At 43.9% G+C, this 20,813-nt stretch overlaps 1 protein-coding gene and 1 long non-coding RNA gene across 10 annotated transcripts in view; one reads left to right on the top strand and one right to left on the bottom strand.

Moving 5' to 3' along the window:
* Positions 1-3,731: 3,731 nt before the first annotated feature.
* The window catches only part of LOC117759817 (NLR family CARD domain-containing protein 3-like), a 28,710-nt gene continuing 11,628 nt past the window's right edge, over positions 3,732-20,813 (bottom strand). The window contains exons 1-4 of one of the 9 annotated variants that reach the window (XR_004613567.1): positions 19,880-19,932; positions 18,680-18,788; positions 16,516-16,580; positions 14,491-14,632 (exon numbers count right to left, since the gene is read on the bottom strand). The gene's annotated coding sequence lies outside the window, so the exon portion shown is untranslated. Of the gene's footprint in view, positions 3,790-14,490; positions 14,639-16,515; positions 16,581-16,631; positions 16,690-18,614; positions 18,789-19,168; positions 19,222-19,342; positions 19,364-19,864; positions 19,933-20,813 lie in introns of those variants that run through there. The other 8 variants (XR_004613568.1, XR_004613566.1, XR_004613564.1 and 5 more) reach the window with 8 other exon arrangements.
* On the top strand, positions 4,948-5,912 carry LOC117759820. The gene is made up of 3 exons (XR_004613570.1): positions 4,948-5,050; positions 5,230-5,235; positions 5,773-5,912. It is a non-coding gene; the product is annotated as an uncharacterized LOC117759820 (long non-coding RNA).

Here is a 20,813-nt window from a genome sequence, read left to right as displayed (position 1 = left end):
AAGGAGAGCGTGCCCCACTGGGTCCACCGGGACTCTGACGAGGGTCTGATCCATGTGAACGTCGGAGGCCTGAAGAGGAGCCTGTGCTCCACCGCGCTGAAGAAGTTCCCAGACACCAGACTGGGAAAACTGCTGTCATGTGACTCGGAGGAGGACATTCTGCAGGTGGGTCAGGTTTTCACACAAATGTCGGGATAATATCGTCCTGACATGTTGTGTAGTTGGTGTTTGTGAAGCAGCAGCAGCAGGTTGTCGGGTCCGACTCGTTCAAACAGGAACATGTGGGGAACATCCAGGCGAGGGGCGGAGCCTGTAGAGCAGCAGGGGCGGAGCCTGTAGAGCAGCAGGAGGCCGGACATGACGTATAAACTCTGCTGTGGAAAGATCAGTGTTGTTGTTTACAGCTCATCCACACCGGCGTCGGCCCTCATCACCAAAAGCTCTGGAACCTCCTCGTGTTTCCAAGTTGACGTCTTCGTCTTCTACGTGTACGGCTCCTCTTCTTCATCCTGAGATCTTTGTTCTTCCAGTTTCACGTCCGTCACATGTTAGAATGTTCCAGACCTTTTCCAGCTGTTTTCTAACATCGACTCACTCTCACATTTTCTGACATATTTATCTGGAGAAACTGACTCTGAACATTTGTTGTCATGAACTTCACAATGTTCACTATTCTTCTTTACTTCACCAGAGACTCTTTCATGTAACACTTGAATATATCTACTCAAATTTATCAATCCTCATTTGCACCTTTTTAATCTGCATTGTTTTTATTCTTGTTTAGTTTCAGATTCTATTGTTTAATTTTCTTTATTTCTTTGTATTTATTTGCTGCTTCTGCTCAGGTTTCATATTCCAGTGTTTCATTTCTTTGCCGCCTCAGGACTCAGTTCTGTTCCCTCTCATGTTCTGGAATGACAATAAATCTCCTTGAATCTTTTTTTGATGAATTTTGAATTTATCCTACAAATAACTTGAATCCTTCTTTCCCCTCCTTCCTCTCGTAGGTGTGTGACGACTACGACGTGCAGCAGGAGTTTTATTTTGACAGGAATCCCGGCCTGTTCCCGTACGTCCTCCACTGCTACCAGACGGGGAAACTTCACATCATGGACGAGCTGTGCATCTTCTCCTTCAGGTCCGTGTCTCTGTCCTCGTGTCTCACATGAAGACCTCACAACATGTACAAACCAGGTAGAAGCTGAAGATTCCGAGAGGGGAAATGTGTCGTGTTGTTCTGCCGACAATGTTTGTGGTGTTATTTTCAGCAGATGGACTCACAACACATTCAAATGCATGAATAACGAGTGTAGGGGGAAGTTTCCTACCTGCTGGTGAGGTCACATGATTTCACCACCGCAAGCTGGAGAGCAGCCGCCATCGCAGCATCGACACGTCTGATTGTGGGATCCATCTCTAAAGATTAAGATTAAAGTTAATTAGTTATTATGGTGCACACACCACAAGGCAATGCATTGCAGTGCGGAGCACAAGGACGTTTGTATAAAATCCTTGTTTTCTATGAAATATCGTAAAAAGTTTCCTCTGAGATTTAAAGATGCTGTGCTCTTCATCGACTCTTCTTCATACTGTAAATGTCTCATTCACTTTTCTTCTGGTTGTCAAACTGGTGATTTTGTTCTTTTACCTGCACCAAGGACGAGATGTTTCCACCTGTTTGTTTGCAAGAGGAAAGAAAACCAGAGTCATGATTCCAGTGAAGTCGGTGGAAGGATGTTTATTGAGCATTAAAGCAGAGACAAGTAGAAACAGGACTTTTCTCTCTGAGATGTTTTTCTTCTCGTTACATCTGGTTTGTCACAGAGGAAATGATCCATGTGTTTGACTCATAGACTGAATATAAAGGCTTTGACTGGGATGTGCTGCTGTTATACTACAGCGCCACCTGTGGGTCAAAAGTAGAAAAGCCACCACCGCTCTGCACCTGATGCAGAAATGAAAACGTCCCATTTTTAAGTCCAGAGTTTTGATCTTTTGTGTCAAAGACAAAACTGATTTTAAACTCAAAGTGATTTCAATGTGTTTAACTTTGTGTGGAACTAAATCAATTTGTGATGTGAATCCAGGAACTTTAAGATCATAAACAAACATATACACAGAATGTGGTTATACACATATGGAGACATACTGAGGGACAAAGGGGGACAATAATAAAGACAAACTTAAATACACTGTATGTGACTCTTTATAGAGGGTTTATATATTCTGCTTGTGTCATTTCAATAAACACATTCTTCATGTGAATAAACACAATCGGGGCAAGAAGGTTGCTGGTTTGAATCCGGTTCAGATGGGGTCTTCCTGTGTGGAGTCTGCATGTTCTCCCCGTGTTTTCTCCAGGTGCTCCGGCTTCATCTCACAAACACATGCAGATTAGGGGTTGTGTAGATTGGAGACTACACACAAGCTGCTGCTGCTTCAGCCTCTGGATCCTCAGGACACAGCTCAGCCTCCGTCCACACACACTGTCCTCTTCACACTCACCTTCACACAGACCCCTCCCACCCCCACCTGTTGAGAGAAGAAGACATCAGTGTTTACAGAGACTCACTTCATCAGCTGTGAGTCAGTGATGCAGCACATCCAGTAGAAAGAGCAGCAGGGACTTCAGTCCTGTTCAGAGGTGGAGCAGCTTCCTCTCTGCTTCATGTTCACGTGTTGGAATGAACACGCTAAGAGCTAAGTGTGTTTCCTCTGCATGTCAAAGTGCAGAGTGGACACCTGAGAGGTGGATTTACTGCTGTTACAGGTGAAGACATGTTTCACTGTGTGTTGATGAACATCTGCTTCTGACAAACTGGGACCAGATGAGGCAGATGGACCTCAGCAGAGGTTCTGCTCTGTATAAAGAGCTCCTGGTTACCATGGTGAGGACACACACTGTCTCACTGACTCTGAAGACACACACTGTCTCACTGTCTTTGAGGACACACACTGACTCACAGTCTCTGAGGACACACACTGTCTCACTGTCTCTGAGGACACACACTGTCTCACTGACTCTGAGGACACACACTGTCTCACTGTCTCTGAGGACACACACTGACTCTGAGGACACACACTGTCTCACTGTCTCTGAGGACACACACTGTCTCACTGTCTCTGAGGACACACACTGTGGTGAAACCTCTGACATCACTCCTCAATAGAAACACATGGACCTATCTTCAGGAAGCTGACTGAGTGCATCTGGTGTTTTGGTGACAGGATGAGTCTGGAGAGATTGAGATGTTCTGGGTGAGTTAGAGATCAACTGAACCAACCAGACGTTGATTTAAACTTCCCTTATCCGTCCCTTTAAGGAGAGTGTGCACCACACAACAGTGGAGAGTCACTGTGGTCAGTGGGCGGAGCTTCAATACGGGTCGATCTCCAACTTAACCTGGAGCAGGTTAGCCGTTCATCAGAAGTTACCATGGTGATTTACCTCGTTCAGAAGTGGACGAGCTTCGTAGGACTGAAAAAACTAAACCTGAAGTTAACCTGATAACCACAAATCCTGCTTGGTAGCACAGACCCTGGATCTGTGATACTGACTGTGTTTAGTAACATACTGATGAAAGCAGCGTGGACTGACTCCAACCATCTACTGACCTCAGAGTCTCCAGTTGACAGGTTGAACTCTGCTGTAGATCAAGCAGCTCCTTCACTCCTGAGTCCTTCAGGTCGTTTCCTCTCAGACCCAGTTCTCTCAGATGAGAGGGGTTTGACCTCAGAGCTGAAGCCAGAGAAGAACAGCTGATCTCTGACAGTCTGCAGCTCCTCAACCTGGATAAAGAATAAAATCTAACTGTAAATTAAACTGAGTTCATGTGGGAAAGTAACAGACACATATTCATGTGAGCACAGACTCATAACATGGAAGATAAATATGAAATCAGACATGTTGGACTAAAAACGAGTCCTGATTCAGTACAAATAGATTATTTGGACCCGGTCTCTGTCCTGCAGATCAGTTTAGGAAATCCAGAACTAAACTCAGTGTTTTAACAAGTAGCTGAATATTTAAAATGTCACAAATTAATGAATGAATGGATTCATGTTATATATGAAGAGGAATTATGTTAAATTAGAATTAAATGAGATAAATTGTGTATAAATGCTGTATTATAGATATGAGATCTACAAAAGTCAGTCAGTGAACTGACCCCAGAGTCTCCAGTCGACAGGTTGGACTCTGTAGAAAACCACACAGCTCCTTCACTCCTGAGTCCTGCAGGTCGTTGTAGCTCAGATCCAGTTCTCTCAGATGAGAGGGGTTTGACCTCAGAGCTGAAGCCAGAGAAGAACAGCTGATCTCTGACAGTCTGCAGTGATTCAACCTGGATAAAGAAATATGAATATTTGAATGTGTCCTCCTGTTGTTGTGGATCGTCATCATGTCAACACAGACTCTCAACATGCTGCTGACCTCAGTCCAGTCTGTGACCTGAAGATAAATATATGATCAGACATGTTGGACCATTGTCTCATTCATCAGCTTCTTCTCTGTGTTTGGTCACTGAGCAGGTTTGTGTAATTAAACACTGTTTAAAGTAGGGATGGCTCCTGACAGTCACTTCCTGTTTATTTCTATACTTATCAACTGTCCAACGTGTTTCAATAAGAACGTGTCTTATTTTGAAAACCTGAGGAGGACGAGTGCTCGGCCTCAGTCCACATGTTATTTACTGACACTTTCTTAGTGATCAGGAGCAGGTGAGTGCAGGTGAATGGAGTTGATGAGGTGGATGTGACTGACAGGCTGGGTGAGGGACAGATGACTGAGGGACAGATGACTGAGGGAACTGAGACAATTTAAATAAATAATGACCCAATAAGAAAGAAAGTCTGAAAAGTGAAGAAGGATTTAAGGACCTCAGAGTCTCCAGTCGACAGTTTGGACTCTCCAGTCCAGAACACAGCAGCTTCACTCCTGAGTCCTGCAGCTCGTTGTCACTCAGATTCAGTTCTCTCAGATGTGAGGGGTCTGACTTCAGAGCTGAGGCCACGACTTCACAGTGAGTCTCTGAGAGTTCACAACTACCGAGTCTGTAATTAAAGAAAATATCAAATCTGTGAGAATTAAATCAGAAAACACAACATTCATACAAAACGTGATCATGTGACCCTCACCCTGGTAAATCCCCTTTTTGTTAAAAACTCCTCAAGAGAATCCTTTCAGATTTGGTCCAAGCGTTCATTCAGACTAACAGAGGAACTCATTAGATTCAGGTGGTCAAAGGTCAAAGGTCAAGGTCACAGAACATGTTCATGGCCTTTTGAACATGATGTCTCAAGTCTGTCTTTCGGGGATTTCTTCACATTTTGACTCAAAGAGAAACTGATTAGATTTCAGTGGTCAAAGGTCAAAGGTTACAGTGACCTCATATTATTGTGAAGTCAACATGTCAGGAACCTGGAGGGACGGACACTGCACTGGTTGGTGGTGGCGTACAAACGCAGGGTGGGAACACACACACACACAAGAGTCTTCACTGTGGATCCCAGTAAAGCTCTGGACTCACTGGCTGAAGTGTGAGGAACATCGACCTGCAGAGCCAGGTACACACACACACACACACACACACACACACACACACACACACACACACACACACACACACACACACACACACACACACACACAGTGTTGACCACTGCAACACCATGCTGCCCAAACAATGAGAATCATTTAACACTGAGTGTATTTGAAGAACGACTCATCTCCACTGATTGAACATGTTATTGATCATGTCTGGACTCACCGAGCCTTCCTGCAGTTCCTCACAGCTGGGATCAGTCTCCGTCGACCCTGGTCTGATGTTTTGAACTCCTTCAGATCCAACTCATCCAGAACCTCCTCTGACATCTGCAGCATGTAGGCCAGAGCTGAGCAGTGGATCTCAGAGAGTTTCTCCTTTGATTTGTTCTCTGACGTCAGGAACTGTTGCATCTGCTGATGAACTGAGTGGTCGTTCATCTCAGTCAGACAGTGGAAGATGTTGATGCTTCTGTCAGGAGAAATGTCATCACTCTGCATCTCCTTCAGGTTGTTGATGACTCTCTGGATGATCTTTGGATTGTTCCCTGTCCGACCCAGTAGGCCTCCTAAGACTCTCTGGTTGGACTCCAGACTGAGGCCGTGCAGGAAGCGAACAAACAGGTCCAGATGACCATTTGTACTGGTGAGGGATTTCTCCATGGTTCTCTTCAGGAGGTCATCCACGGAGAAGGTACCCCATGTGTTCCCATATGTCCCCAAGAAGTTGTTGAGTTCTTTTCTGTTCCTCTTGGTGTAACAGTGGAACATGTAGACTGCAGCCAGAAACTCCTGAACGCTCAGATGAACAAAGCAGTAGACTGATTTCTGGAAGATCACACACTCTCTTCTGAAGATCTCAGTACAAACTCCAGAGTACACCGAGGCCTCTGTGACATTAAGACCACACCGCTCCAGGTCTTCTTGGTAGAACATGATGTTTCCTTCCTCCAGATGTTTAAGCGCCAGCCTCCCCAGCTTCAGGAGAACGTCCCTGTCAGCCTCCGTCAGCTGCTGTGGAGTCGTCTCATGTCCCTCACCGTACTTGTTGTTCTTCCTCTTTGTCTGAACCAGCAGGAAGTGTGAGTACAGGTCAGTCAGGGTCTTGGGCAGCTCTCCTCTCTGGTCTGTGGTCAACATGTGCTCCAGAACTGTAGCACTGATCCAGCAGAAGACTGGGATTTGACACATGATGTGGAGGCTCCTGGACGTCTTGATGTGTGAGATGATTCTGCTGCACAGCTCTTCATCACTGAATCTCCTCCTGAAGTACTCCTCCTTCTGGGCGTCAGTGAAGCCTCGTACTTCTGTGACCCTGTCAACACATGTAGGAGGGATCTGATTGGCCGCCGCAGGTCTGGAGGTTATCCAGACGAGAGCCGAGGGAAGCAGATTCCCCTGGATGAGGTTTGTCAGCAGCACGTTGACTGATGACCTCTGTGTGACATCAGACACAAGCTCCCTGTGGTTGAAGTCCAGAGGAAGTCTGCTTTCATCCAGGCCGTCAAAGATGAACAAAGGTTTACAGACAGTGAGCGTCTCTGCCGTGAGCTTCTGTAACGCTGGATGGAAAACACGGAGCAGCGTGAGAAGACTGTGCTGCTGGTCCTTCACCAGGTTCAGCTCCCTGAACGAAAGCACAGTCAGCAGACCCACATCTTGGTTTTCTAAACCCTCTGCCCAGTCCAGAGTGAACTTCTGCACCAAGAAGGTTTTTCCAACGCCAGCGACGCCGTTGGTCAGGACGACTCTGATGCTGCTCTGCTGGTCAGTTGAGGCTTTAAAGATGTCGTGGCACTTGATGGGAGTGTCGTGGAGGCTCTTCATCTTGGAAGCCGTCTCAAGCTGCCTCACCTCATGTTGAGTATTAACCTCTTCACTCTGTCCCTCTGTGATGTAGAGCTCAGTGTAGATCCTGTTGAGGAGGGTTCTACTTCCTGTTTCATCAGTTCCTTCAGTCACATGTTCACATCTCCTCCTCACACTGAGCTTATGTTCATCTAAAACCTCCTGCAGACCACGATCTGCTGAAAGACAAGAAACAATGTCAGAGACAGAGAATCTGAGAATCTGCTGATTGTTTTCATCAGATACAGAAAAACTACAGAAAATAAAAGCTTTTTAACTTTGTGCTTTTATAACGATGTTAAATGTTGATGCTGTATGAAGGAACAAAATAAAACCACATGTGCTGTTGTCAGAAGTGAAGACATCAGCAGACACATGTACAGTGCTGCTCTGACCGGCTGTCTGAGCTCCAGCTCCTGTTCTGGATCTTTGTCCACACTGGGGACAGGAGCAGTCTCCTGAAGAACCAGACTGGTCCCAGTATGAGGTGATGCACTGTCTGCAGAACCAGTGTCCACAGCCAGTGGAGACTGGATCCTTCAGGACGTCCTGACACGAAGCACAGCAGGACGACTGCTCCTCCTCAGAAACATGCCTCCTCTTCCTCTCCCTGTGAAGACATTTCCTGATAACTCACATGTCCCAGTCACAGGTTGTCATTACTTCTGTCAAGGAGGTTTTGTTTTCACCCAGTATGTTTGTGTGTTGGTTGGTTCGTTAGTGGGATTATAAAAAACGAGAGATTACCAGTAAACTTGGTGGAAGGTTGTGGTCTGTGAACCAGATCGGGGGGGGGTTCCTCTTTCACAGACATGTTCAGAGGACTGATGTTTACCAGTGTGTGGAATTTGGTGCAGATCCAAATCAAAATGAGTCTCTAGTGAATCTCAAAGTGGTTTCATAAGGAGCGTGTTGGTTCTTGGTGGAGGTCTGAGCTCTTTGAGTGATTCTGAGAGATTAGTCACCAACTTCAATGAAGCTGTGTCCTAATGCAGGGGCCACACTAGAGGAAACTAAATCCTCTTCAGAGCAGGTCACAGTAGAAACAGTCTCTTACTCTGTGTGTGAGGGTCCAGGTTCATTACTGAAGTTTAGAGGAGGATGTCCCATGGACCAGTCACTCTTCAGAGACACACAGCTGGACCCTGGAGACTCTGCTCTCAGTCTGTGGTCCTGACCTCTGCAAACACAAACATGTTTTTATTCAGAACACATCATTCACTGGTTCATTCTCTGAGGATTCAGTTTGGAGGTTCACATGTTTGGAGCAGGTCTCTTACTTTGTGTGTGAGGGTCCAACTTGCTCTGAAATGTCCTCGTCCATGTTACACCGGGCCGGCTGCGGCTCAGTTGTGGTTCAGGCCACGCTGCTCTTCTAGATGTTCAAGGTCTGGTCTATTTCCTTCTCGTCCTGCGCTCAGTTTACAGCAGAACACAGTGAAATGACACAAATATTTGCAACACTTCCTGTAGCCTACCCATTTCCAAATAAAAGCACTCCAGCGTTTCTGTCGACTGATTCAATTCATTTATTTTAAAATGTTTTTATTGTGAAATAGATGCAGGGCTTCATAGTTTGTAGTACTGGTATTTATTTGAGTACACAGGACTACTTATATACAAGGAAATACAGTGATCACATCAGAAACCTCAGGAAGGAAGTAGTTACATTAAAAGTAAAAAACTTCAGGTGAAGGACAATAGTCTCTCTCTCTCTCTCTCTCTCTCTCTCTCTCTCTCTCTCTCTCTCTCTCTGTCTCTCTCTCTCTCTCTCTCTCTCTCTCTCTCTCTCTCGCTCTCTCTCTCTCTCTCTCTCTCTCTCTCTCTCTCTCTCTACAGGTGACCTCAGGAAGCCGCCATTATTTTTGGATACTAATTTCATGTAATATTGGTTTATGTCATTTGTAAATCCACCAATAAACCTGCATAGCCATAAACAAACGTTGAATAAAAAAGCATTTTTGCAGCTTGATCATTTCCTAATCTACACTCAGACCAATCAACTACATTAAAGTGAATCAATACAAGCTTGTAAAAGTTCATGTGTCCTTCAACCCCATGCCACTCAGAGAAGGAAACTCAACATCTAGTATCATGTTCACGTCATAAAGGCTGGAAATGAATTACAGAACTTTATAGACAGTAACACTGAGAGCACATCAGTCAGCAGCTTGAAGCAGCACTCTGTATCTCCACTCAGTTCTATGGCTTTGTGCCCAAATGAAGGTCAAACACAAGCTCTTCAACTTTATATTCACTTTAAAACTCACACAAAACCAGTATAAAGTTATATATGTGTGTGTGTGTGTGTGTGTGTGTGTGTGTGTGTGTGTGTGTGTGTGTGTGTGTGTGTGTGTGTGTGTGTGTGTGTGTGTGTGTGTGTACCTGGCTCTGCAGGTCGATGTTCCTCACACCTCAGCCAGTGAGTCCAGAGCTTTACTGGGATCCACAGTGAAGACTCTCCACTGGTTGGTGACCACTGCTGTAACGTATGATTGTGAAAACACGTTCTGTTATTAAACACTTGATGAACAGATGTGATGAAGATAAAAAGTGAAACTGTGAGTTAACTCTGTTAATTAGTCCTTTGAAGGCTCTTTGTTCCAGACCTGCTGTTCACATCTGTCTCTGGGGATCCAGTGAAAAACACTGTGAGCTCAAACACACACAATGAAGCCAGGTAGTAAACTCAGTGTTTCTTCAAATATAACAGAGTCAACCCTCCTACACTGTGTCCCTGTTGTCACGGTAACCTGAGACAGTTGTAAGTTTAATGTGTTGGACTCAGCCAATCACAGCGTTGAGTCAAACTGTTGATTGACTGACAGAAGTTCATCTTGAATCTTCTTCTCTCTAAAGTCCACGAGTAGAAAAACTGACTCAGAGTCAGTGACAGTAAAATAATATGAATGAATAATATAAATGTTGCTGAACACTCACCAGCCTCAGACTTCACGTCTCCTCCCTCTGCACCTTGTCGTGAGAACAAGTCTGAACACTTTCACTTTCACTTTCACTGGCTCCTCCTCCTCCGCTCTGCAGTTACTGGAAATCACGTGACTCTGAGTGACACACACACACACACACACACACACACACACACACACTTTTCTTCCTTCTGCTGATGAAAATGGAGTCTGACACTTCCCTGTTCTCAGGCTCCTCCTCCCTGTTGAACCAGTTCACACATGAAACCACCCAGTCCAGTTCATACCCATGAAGATGAACTGGTTCACAGTTCATGTTTTATTGTGATGGTTATGATGTCGATGACAAACTTAGGATCATGTATTTAGTTAATAATGGACGGTGTGGGATCCTGAATCCAGATGTTCACTTTAACACTGAGTCCTGACTGTGAGCGTCTCCTGGGACTGAGCCGTACAATGTTAGTTTTCATGATGTTTAAATGAGCCTCATAAACTTTAACTGTAACAACATCATGTTCAAACAAAAGATAAATGACTTTGATCTGCTGGTTCTGCAGCTTGAAGACATTTTCATTAAAGAGGTGAAGAAAGATCTACACTGAGATGTAAAACCAAAGTGTGGCCACTAGGTGGCGCCCTCCTCACAGACATGGCTGTGAAATGTGAAATGAGTGGCAGTTGTAAATTATTGGAGTTTTTCAAATCCAGAGTTGTTCTTTTAAATTGGTTCACAAAAATATTTTTTGATTTATAAAAAAATAAATAAAATGAACAAAACTTCATTTTACAGATGTGAGATTAATGGTTAAGTGTGTTTAGATCTTTCTTCAAAATATTAAAGACATACAAACTGCTGTTTAGTGTTTTCTTCTTTTATGAGACCGAGCAGCTCTTCATCATTTCACCTCATTTGTGTTACTTTACTGTTTTTCCTCTTCAAATAAAAACAGAAAATGAAATCTGGACAAAATAAATGAGTAAATAAACACATCATCTATTGCTTCATATAATAAACGTGACTTTCTTTATTTCCGTGTTGAGTTGTTGTTGAGAGGAAACTTGAATGTTGTGTCAGCTGAGTGAAACTAAAAACTCTGAGCTGCTTGTGAACGTGTCTCTGTGGGTTGAGAGAAACATGAGTCATTTAAAAAACTGAGGAGTTGATGACACCTGGGATTTAATTTAATATTTAAATCTCAGCTGAGACACAGAATATTAATAAACTGAAGAAGCTCGAGGTCATTTGAAACTTATTATTACTGTATGTGTGTGTGAGCAGCTTTAAATAAAGATTATTAGATTTGAATCAACCGCTGGGCGGAGCTAACACGTCACAGAAACAACCATCAGCACGTGCAGTGTGTTAAAGGAGAGAGAGAGAGAGAGAGAGAGAGAGAGGGAGAGAGAGAGAGAGAGTGAGGGAGAGAGAGAGAGAGAGAGAGAGGCAGGAGGAAGCTGCAGCTGTTTCTTTTCTCAGTGATGTTACACAAACACAGAGAGATGGACTGAGAGAGTTTTATTCAGAAGAGGACGAAGAAGAAGAAGAAGAGGGAGAAGAAGAGGAGGAGGAAGAAGAAGAAGAAGAGGGAGAAGAAGAGGAGGAGGAAGAAGAAGAAGAAGAGGGAGAAGAAGAGGAGGAATAAGAGGGAGAAGAGGAAGATGCTGTGTTTCTCTGCATCGTTTTCATCAGTGAAAGTGATAAACCTCTGGACTTGTGATGGGGTGAATCTGAATCTGAGGAGGATGCTGATGAACGAGTGAGTAAACTTATCAATACTAATATTCACATTAAAAGAAGAACAGAATAAAATATAAGGTGTGGATCACTGAGGTGTTTCAGGAGCTTCAGGAGCTTTATCTTTTTCACTTAACTAACATGTACAAGTTCCTCAAAGCTTCGCTCCAACATCCTCGAGGAGCAATGACTCCTCACTACATCGGCCTCCGTCCTCTAACGCAGTGGTTCTCAACCTTTTCTCAGTGATGTACCCCCTTTGAAATATTTTTTCAGCCGAGTACCCCCTAACCAGCGCAAAGCATTTTTGGTTGAAAGAAAGATGTAATACACAGTGCTGTGCCATTAGTGTCTGATTTATTAAACTTTGTAACTAGACACTTTCAAATTTAAAACTCCATCAATGTGCATAACATTGCTCATTTGTAGTGGTCTCTCTTGAACTATTTGGAAATAGTCTGCTCCGGGATCTTCTTCTGCTGTCATGGAGGGTGGCACCTAAGGTTCAAGGTGCATTAGCGCCCCCTACTGTGCTGGAGTGTTTGGTCTGCGGAAATACATGAAGACAAATAAAAAACCCTTCAACTTAAATCCTCCTCATTGATCCAGTTTCTTTTAAAAACTCAAACTTTGTATTTCGCTTCCTCAATACTGAACAGATTCTTTAGGTTTAACATTTCCTCAGCTGCTTCTGTAGCTTTTCTCTTTCTCTTTATATTCCTGATGCTCCACACTTTCTTCCCCTGAGCCACATTCACACTGATGGATGATATTAAATGATTGTTGTGTTTAATCCTGTGAGTCCTCATCTTCACCTTGATATGACTGTTTGCTCTCTGCTGTTTTAATCATTGTTTTCATTCATCCCACTTTTTGTTTTGTTTCATATCGATGATCCTTTTCCTCCCTCATGGTTTTTCCAGTCAGTCATGATGTTGCTTCTAATTCCTGCTTTAGCTTGGGCCTCACTGAAAGCTTCCTCTATGACTCTCTCCTGTTTGAAAGATTGTTTTGTCCATTTCATTGCCCTCGATGCTCAGTGAGCTGGGATCCACACGAACCGGACTTCTGTTTGTGTGTGATGTCGTCTGAATAGTGTCTGGTGTGTTTCATACAGTGTATCTGCTCTGCTGTGGGATGACTGTACTGATACCAATGCTGATTAATCTGGTTTTGCTCTGTCCACTGTGATGCCATTGCTATTGCCAACATCTCAACTGGATATACTGTGATCTGCTGTTCTTTCCTTTATATTTAGATTTAATTCTGGGACAACAAACCCAGTCTTTCCATTCTTTGGCTCCTTTGATCCATCTCTATATTGGGAACAGAGTATTATGTGTAGTCCTTAACCTTCCCTCCTGCTACGGGAACTCATAGTATCACCAGATTTCAACACACAGGAATACATGCATCTGAATACACTGGCATTTCATTTCTTAAATTACAACCTGGTTTACAATTGGTTTGAAGTTAATTAGTTATTATGGTGCACACACCACAAGGCAATGCATTGCAGTGCGGAGCACAAGGACGTTTGTATAAAATCCTTGTTTTCTATGAAATATCGTAAACAGTTTCCTCTGAGATTTAAAGATGCTCTGCTCTTCATCGACTCTTCTTCATACTGTAAATGTGACATTCACTTTTCTTCTGGTTGTTTCCATTATGTCAAACTGGTGATTTTGTTCTTTTACCTGCACCAAGGACGAGATATTTCCACCTGTTTGTTTGCAAGAGGAAAGAAAAGCAGAGTCATGATTCCAGTGAAGTCGGTGGAAGGATGTTTATTGAGCATTAAAGCAGAGACAAGTAGAAACAGGACTTTTCTCTCTGAGATGTTTTTCTTCTCGTTACATCTGGTTTGTCACAGAGGAAATGATCCATGTGTTTGACTCATAGACTGAATATAAAGGCTTTGACTGGGATGTGCTGCTGTTATACTACAGCGCCACCTGTGGGTCAAAAGTAGAAAAGCAACCACCGCTCTGCAGCTGATGCAGAAATGAAAACGTCCCATTTTTTAGTCCAGAGTTTTGATCTTTTGTGTCAAAGACAAAACTCTGATTTTAAACTCAAAGTGGTTTCAATGTGTTTAACTTTGTGTGGAACTAAATCAATTTGTGATGTGAATCCAGGAACTTTAAGATCATAAACAAACATATACACAGAATGTGGTTCTACACACATGGAGACATACTGAGGGACAAAGGGGGACAATAATAAAGACAAACTTAAATACACTGTATGTGACTCTTTATAGAGGGTTTATATATTCTGCTTGTGTCATTTCAATAAACACATTCTTCATGTGAATAAACACAATCGGGGCAAGAAGGTTGCTGGTTTGAATCCGGTTCAGATGGGGTCTTCCTGTGTGGAGTCTGCATGTTCTCCCCGTGTTTTCTCCAGGTGCTCCGGCTTCATCTCACAAACACATGCAGATTAGGGGTTGTGTAGATTGGAGACTACACACAAGCTGCTGCTGCTTCAGCCTCTGGATCCTCAGGACACAGCTCAGCCTCCGTCCACACACACTGTCCTCTTCACACTCACCTTCACAAAGACCCCTCCCACCTCCATCTGTTGAGAGAAGAAGACATCAGTGTTTACAGAGACTCACTTCATCAGCTGTGAGTCAGTGATGCAGCACATCCAGTAGAAAGAGCAGCAGGGACTTCAGTCCTGTTCAGAGGTGGAGCAGCTTCCTCTCTGCTTCATGTTCACGTGTTGGAATGAACACGCTAAGAGCTAAGTGTGTTTCCTCTGCATGTCAAAGTGCAGAGTGGACACCTGAGAGGTGGATTTACTGCTGTTACAGGTGAAGACATGTTTCACTGTGTGTTGATGAACATCTGCTTCTGACAAACTGGGACCAGATGAGACAGATGGACCTCAGCAGAGGTTCTGCTCTGGATAAAGAGCTCCTGGTTACCATGGTGAGGACACACACTGTCTCACTGACTCTGAGGACACACACTGTCTCACTGACTCTGAGGACACACACTGTCTCACTGTCTCTGAGGACACACACTGTCTCTGAGGACACACACTGACTCACTGTCTCTGAGGACACACACTGTCTCTGAGGACAAACACTGACTCTGAGGACACAGTGTCTCACTGACTCTGAGGACACACTGTCCCACTGATTCTGAAGACACACACTGACTCTGAGGACACACACTGCCTCACTGACGACACACACTGTCTCTGAGGACACACACTGTCTCACTGTCTCTGAGGATACACACTGTCTCACTGACTCTGAGGACACACACTGCCTCACTGACGACACACACTGTCTCTGAGGATACACACTGTCTCACTGACTCTGAGGACACACACTGTCCCACTGATTCTGAAGACACACACTGACTCTGAGGACACACACTGCCTCACTGATTCTGAGGACACACACTGACTCTGAGGACACACACTGACTCTGAGGACACACTGTCTCTGAGGACACACACTGTCTCACTGACTCTGAGGACACACACTGTCTCTGAGGACACATACTGTCTCACTGTCTCTGAGGACACACACTGTCTCTGAGGACACACACTGACTCTGAGGACACACACTGCCTCACTGATTCTGAGGACACACACTGACTCTGAGGACACACACTGACTCTGAGGACACACTGTCTCTGAGGACACACACTGTCTCACTGACTCTGAGGACACACACTGTCTCTGAGGACACATACTGTCTCACTGTCTCTGAGGACACACACTGTCTCTGAGGACACACACTGACTCTGAGGACACACACTGTCTCACTGTCTCTGAGGACACACACTGTCTCTGAGGACACACACTGACTCTGAGGACACACACTGTCTCACTGTCTCTGAGGACACACACTGTCTCTGAGGACACATACTGTCTCACTGTCTGTGAGGACACACACTGTCTCACTGTCTCTGAGGACACACACTGTCTCACTGTCTCTGAGGACACACACTGTCTCACTGTCTCTGAGGACACACACTGTGGTGAAACCTCTGACATCACTCCTCAATAGAAACACATGGGCCTATCTTCAGGAAGCTGACTGAGTGCATCTGGTGTTTTGGTGACAGGATGAGTCTGGAGAGATTGAGATGTTCTGGGTGAGTTAGAGATCAACTGAACCAACCAGACGTTGATTTAAACTTCCCTTATCCGTCCCTTTAAGGAGAGAGTGCACCACACAACAGTGGAGAGTCACTGTGGTCAGTGGGCGGAGCTTCAATACGGGTTGATCTCCAACTTAACCTTAAGCAGGTTAGCCGTTCATCAGAAGTTACCATGGTGATTTACCTCGTTAAGAAGTGGACGAGCTTCGTAGGACTGAAAAAACTAAACCTGAAGTTAACCTGATAACCACACAGACCCTGGATCTGTGATACTGACTGTGTTTAGTAACATACTGATGAAAGCAGCGTGGACTGACTCCAACCATCTACTGACCTCAGAGTCTCCAGTCGACAGGTTGGACTCTGCTGTAGATCAAGCAGCTCCTTCACTGCTGAGTCCTGCAGGTTGTTGTCTCTCAGATCCAGTTCTCTCAGATGAGAGGGGTTTGACCTCAGAGCTGAAGCCAGAGAAGAACAGCTGATCTCTGACAGACTGCAGCTCCTCAACCTGGATAAAGAATAAAACTTAACTGTGAATTAAACTGAGTTCATGTGTGAAAATAAAGGACTTTGACTAAACGTCACTGTCTCTTTTTTCATACGTGAAGTCAGAGTCAAGTTGTTCTGGACATTTTCTGGAACTTTTCCTGCAGCCTCCTAATAAAGTTTCTGAGTGAGTCCATGTGAGAATAGAGCAGGTAAATGTCCAGAGGATTCACAGAGAGCGAGTGGACGTGTTGAGGACACAAACACGTGACGGACGTGAAACTGGAAGAACACAAATATCTCAGGATGAAGAAGAGGAGCTGTACACGTAGAAGACGAAGACGTCAACTTGGAAACATGAGGAGGTTCCAGAGCTTTTGGTGATGAGGGCCGACGCCGGTGTGGATGAGCTGTAAACAACAACACTGATCTTTCCACAGCAGAGTTTATATGTGAAACGTCATGTCCGGCCTCCTGCTGCTCCACCCGTTCTTCATATGTGAAAGTCAAACTCCAGAAAATGTCCAGACACTATTTTAAAGAGTTCATGACTGAAAGCAGCTTGAAAGTCCTCGTGTCCTCGGGGTTCAGTTGTTTGTAATATGTAACTTCACCACTAGATGTCTCTAAATATCTTGCTGGACATGTTCAGGAGTCGTACACGTGAACAAGTGGACTACGTTCACATGTACGACACCTCGAGACGTCACTAACTCCTTCACAGTGAACCTGTAACTTAACATAACTTAACGTAACCATGGTTATCATGGAGATATGTGTTTTGGCTCCGCCCCTCGTCTGAATGTTCCCACATGTTCCTGTTGCTGTGAACGAGTCGGACCCGGAGAATCTCCTGCTGCTGCTTCAGCTCCAGAAAATGTCCGACCCACTTGTCAGAACATGTTCCACAGTTGATGTGTGAAAGGGCGAGCAGTTCTCTGATCATGTTTTCTTGAAGTGGTGATGATCTGAGCAGCAGTTTGACCAGTTGAAAGTGGTGCAGGGAGCCTGAGGAACACGTGTGTACAGGGCGGGACAGAGATCTAGTGGTGAAAAGATAAAGGCATGGACGACCCCGTGTAAGTCCTGAAACCAGAGGAAGGGTTTCATGTTGGAAATGAACCCAAAGTGGAAGAAACAGGGCTGAAGAACTTGGTCCGAAAAATAAAAGGAATCAAATATAATCCACTTGGACTCTGGACCCTGAGCCCAGTCCCAGAACACCAACGCAGCACGCTGTCATGTGGTCAGTCCACAGGACCACCGGGACAAGTCCTGGTTAGCTTCCACAGAAACATCACATGTACACATTGTCCAGCATTGGATTGTTTCTCTGTCAGTAAAACTTCAGTCACATTGAGCCTGACTCGGTCCTCAGCTCATTCTACAAACATCTCTCAGCTCAGTATCAGTGTTCACTGTTAGGAACACATGTTCTGCACTTTGACCTTCAAGCTCCAGTGTGGAAGATTCAGGTGAAAGGATCCATTGTTAGGAACTGAAGAGAAAAGAATCCTGGAGATGTTTTCACTAGTTTCATCTGAATTGTACCAATTGTTGTTTTCTTTACTTTAGAATGAGACATTTAGATTTATATACTTTATATTTACATACTTTATATTTAAATAATTTACATTTAAATACTTTATATGTAAATACTTTATATTTAAATACTTTATATTTACATACTTTATATTTAAATACTTTATATAAAAATACTTTATAGTTACATCAGGAGCGGGTCCTCTCTATGGAGGCAGCCATGTTTTGTACAGTAGCCCAGACTGGACAAACTAAATCTTTTGAGTTTGTATGACAACTGATGCTGCCACAGGTTCTCTCTCATGTTTGAAAAGGGGGGGTATTCAGCTGCAACATGGAACTTCACCACTAGATGTCACTACATTCTACACACTGAACCTTTAACATTAAAACATGATGTCTGACCTCAGAGTCTTCAGTTGACAAGTTGGACTCTGTAGAAAACCACACAGCTCCTTCACTCCTGAGACCTGCAGGTCGTTGTAGCTCAGATCCAGTCCTCTCAGATGAGAGGGGTTTGACCTCAGAGCTGAAGCCAGAGAAGAACAGCTGATCTCTGACAGACAGCAGTCCCACAACCTTGATAAAGAATACAATTTGACTGTGAATTAAACTGAGTTCATGTGTGAAAATAACAGACACATATTCATGTCAGCACAGACTCATAACATGGAAGATAAATATGAAATCAGACATGTTGGACTAAAAACGAGTCCTGATTCAGTACAAATAGATTATTTGGACCCGGTCTCTGTCCTGCAGATCAGTTTAGGAAATCCAGAACTAAACTCAGTGTTTTAACAAGTAGCTGAATATTTAAAATGTCACAGATTAATGAATGAATGGATTCATGTTATATATGAAGAGGAATTATGTTAAATTAGAATTAAATGAGATAAATTGTGTATAAATGCTGTATTATAGATATGAGATCTACAAAAGTCAGTCAGTGAACTGACCTCAGAGTCTCCAGTCGACAGGTTGGACTCTGTAGAAAACCACACAGCTCCTTCACTGCTGAGTCCTGCAGGTTGTTGTCTCTCAGATCCAGTTTTCTCAGATGAGAGGGGTTTGACCTCAGAGCTGAAGCCAGAGAAGAACAGCTGATCTCTGACAGACTGCAGCTCTTCAACCTGGATAAAGAAATATGAATATTTGAATGTGTCCTCCTGTTGTTGTGGATCGTCATCATGTCAACACAGACTCTCAACATGCTGCTGACCTCAGTCCAGTCTGTGACCTGAAGATAAATATCAGATCAGACATGTTGGATCATTGTTTCATTCATCAGCTTCTTCTCTGTGTGTTGGTCACTGAGCAGGTTTGTGTAATTAAACACTGTTTAAAGTAGGGATGGCTCCTGACAGTCACTTCCTGTTTGTTTCTATACTAATCAACTGTCCAACGTGTTTCAATAAGAACGTGTCTTATTTTGAAAACCTGAGGAGGACGAGTGCTCGGCCTCAGTCCACATGTTATTTACTGACACTTTCTTAGTGATCAGGAGCAGGTGAGTGCAGGTGAATGGAGTTGATGAGGAGGACGTGACTGACAGGCTGGGTGAGTGACAGATGACTGAGGGACAGTGAGCAGAGCAGAACTGAGACAATTTAAATAAATAATAACCCAATAAGAAAGAAAGTCTGAAAAGTGAAGAAGGATTTAAGGACCTCAGAGTCTCCAGTCGACAGTTTGGACTCTCCAGTCCAGAACACAGCAGCTTCACTCCTGAGTCCTGCAGCTCGTTTCCACTCAGATCCAGTTCTCTCAGATGTGAGGGGTCTGACTTCAGAGCTGAGGCCACGACTTCCCAGTGAGTCTCTGAGAGTCGACAACCACGGAGTCTGTAATTAAAGAAAATATCAAATCTGTGAGAATTAAATCAGAAAACACAACATTCATACAAAACGTGATCATGTGACCCTCACACTGGTAAATCCCCTTTTTGTTAAAAACTCCTCAAGAGAATCCTTTCAGATTTGGTCCAAGCGTTCATTCAGACTAACAGAGGAACTCATTAGATTCAGGTGGTCAAAGGTCAAAGGTCAAGGTCACAGAACATGTTCATGGCCTCTTGAACATGATGTCTCAAGTCTGTCTTTAGGGGATTTCTTCACATTTTGACTCAAAGAGAAACTGATTAGATTTCAGTGGTCAAAGGTCAAAGGTCACAGTGACCTCATATTATTGTGAAGTCAACATGTCAGGAACCTGGAGGGACGGACACTGCACTGGTTGGTGGTGGCGTACAAACGCAGGGTGGGAATTCTAGATTGACAAGAAAGAAGAAGAAACTATATTTCCTGCTTCTTCAGTTTAAAGGAACCGTCAGTGATTCTCATCCAAAACACTGGCACAGTGATCGTCTCCTCACACTGTGCCAGCTGTTTGCTCATATATATATATATAGATATATCTATATATATATACAGTATATACAATAATCTCCCTTGCACCCCACATGGTCGTATGTCTGAACCCTCAAACTCCAGCACAGTGATCACATTGGATTTCACTCTCCACATCTGATCTAGTTGTTCTCATATGTACATGAGAACAATGAGAATGTATATGTACATAATAATAATAACTTTATCTCACACA

Source organism: Hippoglossus hippoglossus, chromosome 4, assembly GCF_009819705.1.
Source record: "Hippoglossus hippoglossus isolate fHipHip1 chromosome 4, fHipHip1.pri, whole genome shotgun sequence".
In the NCBI taxonomy this organism is placed as follows: Eukaryota; Metazoa; Chordata; class Actinopteri; order Pleuronectiformes; family Pleuronectidae; genus Hippoglossus; species Hippoglossus hippoglossus.
This window is presented reverse-complemented; position numbering and strand designations above follow the sequence as displayed.